Source organism: Montipora foliosa, chromosome 9 (genome assembly GCF_036669935.1).
Source record: "Montipora foliosa isolate CH-2021 chromosome 9, ASM3666993v2, whole genome shotgun sequence".
Lineage (NCBI taxonomy): Eukaryota > Metazoa > Cnidaria > Anthozoa > Scleractinia > Acroporidae > Montipora > Montipora foliosa.
Genome location: NC_090877.1, coordinates 28,027,554 through 28,032,973, shown reverse-complemented (window position 1 = coordinate 28,032,973; position 5,420 = coordinate 28,027,554). Strand labels below are relative to the sequence as shown.

At 31.7% G+C, this 5,420-nt stretch overlaps 1 long non-coding RNA gene across 1 annotated transcript; it reads left to right on the top strand.

Moving 5' to 3' along the window:
• The first annotated feature begins 260 nt into the window (after positions 1 to 260).
• On the top strand, positions 261 to 4,061 carry LOC137969566 (uncharacterized). Its single transcript, XR_011116689.1, has 3 exons — positions 261 to 474; positions 554 to 902; positions 3,927 to 4,061. It is a non-coding gene; the product is annotated as an uncharacterized lncRNA (long non-coding RNA).
• The last annotated feature ends 1,359 nt before the right edge of the window (positions 4,062 to 5,420 follow it).

Below are 5,420 nucleotides of genomic sequence, written 5' to 3'. Positions count from 1 at the left end.
TTTGATGCCGGTATTTGTTAATAAACCATGTCAAAAAGGAATTGGTATTGAAACAAAAACGCGTAGAAAACACAGTTTCCCAAACACAGACCATATTTTACCAAAACATGGAAGATGGTTGCTAGCTAATGATTATATTGTAATGTTTTGAAAGAACATTACAATATAATCATTAACTAGCAATCAATCATCTTCCATGTTACTCATTAAAATTTATCGGTATGAGCTTTTGAACATCCATAAAAACACCACCATTTTGATCTTAAAACTAACTGATTGAAAAAGAGGAATCGTAAACTTTTGTTTCTTCGTTGCAATCAAATCTTGCTTTTTATTTCAATTTCTGTTACGAGATGGCCTAATCCATGCAGTTTGATGTAAGTGATGCAGATCTTGTTCTGGTCAATCCAGTTAATGACACGATGGACTCTGATGTTGTTGTTGAATGACCAGTCAAGAAAATGAAGAGGCAGCGTGAGTAATTTATTTTTCATAAATATACGTTTTTTTCTATAAAAAAATTATTTATATAAATAATAATTTTTCTTATTAGATATCATCGACGGTGAAAATGATGTTGATGATGATGAGATACTGACTCCAAATAAGAGAAAGAAGGGAAAGAAGGGAAAAACGCAGATCTCCATTCGTGGATGATGAGACTGAAGTAGATGATGATGGAGAAGAAGAAGAAGAAGAAGAAGAACAACAACAACAACAAATGGCTGATTATTACAAGGAAGAAGAAACTGGTGACGACAATAGTAATAATGATAGTAGCGGTATTGATGATGATGTAAAACTGGGTGCGTCTGGATCAACCACCAATGAAAAGAATAGAAAGAGGACTGCGGCTGCAGAAGCTTCTACCAGCTCTGTTAATGCGGATACGACCCAAAATGGTGAGAAAATTATAGAAGTTGCCTGTTGTCTTTGTAGTACTGCCATAGCTACTTCTTTACGTGAGGACGAAAAAAATCCTAATGTGTGTGGTGTTCCGGCAAATGCAAATTGCCGTGGTGCAACACGACCGGTGAATATTGGTCGACGTTAGCCAAAATAGCCGTCCATGTATTAGATCGTTTTAAACCCTGTGAAAATGGAAGAATACCCAAGTGTGAACACGGTGTTGAAGCGAGTTTCGTGGAATATAAATATAAACACATGAAAAACACTGAAAAAAAGAGCCAATGACCCCTATGCCACGAAACATATGTTGTTACACGACCATTTCTTTTTCGAATGCGGTTGGTACGTGAAAAAAGACGGTGGCACTAAATGCAATTTTGGTTTAGTGGCAGATGTGCAAGGAAATTACGGAAAAGATTTGACTAAGGATTACATAAAATTCGCACGCCAAAAAAGACAAGCTTATGTCAAACAAACAATGGGGGTATCAACGCGAATGAGAGGAACAATTGGCAAGAAAACGATTTAAATCAAAATCAAAAAACTAACCGTGGCTGCTATGGTTTTACATTATTGTCCCAAAGAAGATAATCAAGTATTTTACGATCAATGTCTTTCTTTTTTTAACTTACTACATAGGACTCGATGAATCTGATATAAACATTCAGTTATTGAGCACTTTATTGATGGGGCAACGTTTACTCGAAACGCAAATGCAATCCATGGATAACAAACTAAAAGAAATTTTTGAGCTCGTGTTAAACATTGGTGACGTGATTGATAAAAAATAATTTATTTTTATTTTAGAATGGGGAGCTTGTTTCTTTTGTTTAGAACCAATTAAATATGATTTATTTGGTGTCTTGCTTTGTTGTTTATCGTGTAGAAAGGAACGTCGATTAGTTCAATTTCGTTATATAGGTGATTAGAAAAATTTTATTTTTTATTTTCAAGATGGCTTATTATCTAATCTTACCTTGTGTAGACAAGGATTTCACATATTGAAAGATAGATTGGATGTTTTGCAGAATGAAGTATTGTTAATGAAACAACAAATTGCAAAATAAGATTTTTTATATTTTTAGTGTCTTTTGAATTTTGTGCAACATGGATTAACACCCTGGAAAGCCATAAAATTCTGTTTTTGTTTTAAATAAAATAAATGGAACGGTTACTGAATATTTAAGATGTGATGATTGTTATTATTATTATAATTATTATTAATTTATTATTATTTTTTAGAATATCCTTTTTGTTGTTCAAATAAAATTTTCATTCAGAAACTAGATTTACATAATCATCTTTTAGAAAATCTCGACGTTTCTATATATCCAACCAATAAAATAACTTGTTTCAAATGTCATAAACTAAAATATTTTAAAATAATTGTTTTTAACCCATAGACAACCCACGCAGATGCAACAGAGTATACGTTTTCATAACTACTGTAAATAATAATACATTTATTTTTAAATAGATGCTTTGTGTTGGATGTGTGAATATCACACGGCACTCGACGACTCTAATTTAAATTATCAAAAATGCTTACAGTTTGCTCCTCTGGATTTTTGTTATGGTGTGGGACGTAAAGCGATTGCACTGGTTTTTGTGGAGTAATGGCACTTTTGATTGCTTTGTCTTACGAAGAGGGCAATAGATTGTGTATGTCTCGTTTTTTTCGTTCGAAAAAAAAAAGTTTATATTTTACGCCGAAATAATCACGTCTCTTTGTCAGCAAGCATGCTTTTCCCATTTCTATGATAGAATTGCTCTTAATTTTTAAAAGCAGTTCTTTCTTTTCCGATTATTATCTGACTATACTATCGTATGATAATAATCATCAAATAACAACCTCCGAAGTTGACTTACAGCTTGATAAAAAACCGATTTTTTTACTCGTCGTAATCGGCCATTATGCTTACATGTTCAATCTACGACGTTATTTGCTTTATTTTAAGCTTGTGAGTTGTGATTTTTGCCATACGATTGTAGAAAGACGTGTCTGCCGGATAACACATGATTTCACGATAATTTTAAAATGTGTTAATTGTAATTGTTTTTGTTATAAAACTGATTTTAATATTTTTGGTATTTTTTCTTAGGTTTTTGACCGATTTCCAAAAAATGTGACTTTTGTCAAAATGATACTAATAATCATTTAATATTACATTATTGCGTGACTTACGAATCACACGTCAAATTATGTTATTATGTCACACTTTACACATAGAAATGGTCAATTCTAAATATTTTAATGGAGGTAGAGATGGTGAGTGTGTGTTGTGTTGCGTTTTGCTCAAAAATGAAACGTACCAACAACGACCCTTTCGTAGATGTCCCCTACACCCCAATTGTAGCGTGATGGTTTGTTTTCAGTGTCTAGAAAACAATTGGTAACATGTAGATGTGTTAATAAACACGAATCGTTTTAATAGTGATCGTGTAGAACTTGTGGTGTGATTCTTTTTAGATCATGACATTATATGGTCTTTGCGATACAGTAGATGCATAACACTACCTCCACCTCAATTCTGTAGCGCGGTGAATCCTAACAAGACTAATCACGGATGTGTGGGTTTTTGTAGTATAGTGTGTCTATTGATGGCCATCAAATTCCTAAATGATTATAAGCATCTTTCTTCCGAATGGTTGCGAGCAAAAAAGAACACAAAAGAAATAGCCAATATTGTAAAAACGTTATAACGAACCACAAGACTAGACGGTTCTGAACGAACAAAACATGATCCTCTTTCGCTTCAAGAATTTTTTTACTTATTTCATGATTTAAATCGATTAGGATTTTTAAAAAATATATAATTTAATTGTCATTGATTATTTTACTAACGAGGCTATTGTTAGAAAATATGCTGATGTTGATTTCTATAAAACTAACATGTAAGGATTCGTAAAACAGGAAATAGCACACGTAGTACCTTCATTTTATATCAACCGTTGTTTGACGTGTAAAACCTTAAATGCCTGTTTGATTAATTCGTTGTAGTTTATTTTTTATGTAGATCAGAGATGTCACCGATGTCGTAAATTATCTAATCACATAATAAAACATGATTGTTGGTATTCTCTTTCCCTTCTACCTTTGTGTGAAACCTGCTATTTCTTTCACATGAAAAATAAACAATTTTGGTGTTCTATTAACCCAAAATAAATTTTATAGGCTTTTTTGCCTTGTGTGACGGATGTTTTGCGCGTTTAGATTCGCCTCGTATTTCGATACGAAATATGAAAATTAAACGTTATGCCATGAATAATACACAGATTAATTTCTATTGTAATACGTGTTTGTATTTTTTGAGAAGATAACGACATTGTTGATAAGTGTTATTACTGTAATAGAAACACTTATTATAATTTTTTGGTTTTACAGACGACCTAGTTGTGGTTATTGCTGTTATGATTATTGTGATACGGTGATGATGTTCAGTGATGTTTTAACAGAAATTTGTATGTTTTGTGCAAATGAGAAACGTCTTGATAGATGTATTGACATTAAAGGAATATGTTATTACGTCTATTGTTTGTCGTGCCGTAAGATTTATTATCACTGTAATAATTGTAGTAAATTTTCCTTATCTTTTTATTACACCACCTCCTCTTTAGCTACGATAGTATGAAGACATTGTAAATGGTATCGTTGTCATTTCTTCTAAAATCTTTGAACCCGTTTCCTTTTTGTAATGAGACAATTTTTATTTTTAATTTTTTTCAGTGGATATATTTGTATGTTGTTTGTAATACAAAATTTATGACTGTCTTATACACAAATCTCTGTTAGACATAAAAGAAGGTGTATTTTTTTGTCATAAAACATAGTTTTTTGAACCCCCTATTTATTTGTTATGGTGTCATAGCTGTAAATCCTTAAATAAGTTTTTACGTTTTACTAAGAGTGACCGATGTTTCATAAAGATGTAATCTGATTATTTTTCACTGTGTTGTAAATGTAGAACCGATAAAAAATGTATTTGTTTTTATAATCGAACCAACATGTTTGTAATTCTAAGCATTAAAGCCGTTTTAAATAAAAAAATGTATTAAAACCCAGGTTTGTCTTTTTTCACTGTGAATTTACACCCGCTGACCCTCCCTTTTCCAACAACAAAAAAAAAACGTTCTCTTTTAATACCAGGATTTTTATTTTATGATTTCTTTTCTCTTTTATAGATATACTGCTGTATATATGCAGTAATTGTTTTTCACCCTTTTCTAGCACAGACTTTATTTTCCTGTTAAATGTGTTTTTTCTTAAACCACCCAGATATTTTCTATGGTGTTATAAGTGTAAGTCCGTGAAAAAATTCTTTTTGTGTATTTAATTACGATTTGTCGAAAATACAAGAGACAGATGAATATTTATCAAATCTTTTTATAACGGCATGGTTGTGAAACAAGAAAAAAAAATTTTGTTGTTGTTTATAGCTGTTATCACATGCCCGACATGCTACAGCCAAATAACGGAATACAGTTTTCTACATTGTAGTGACTGTGGAATG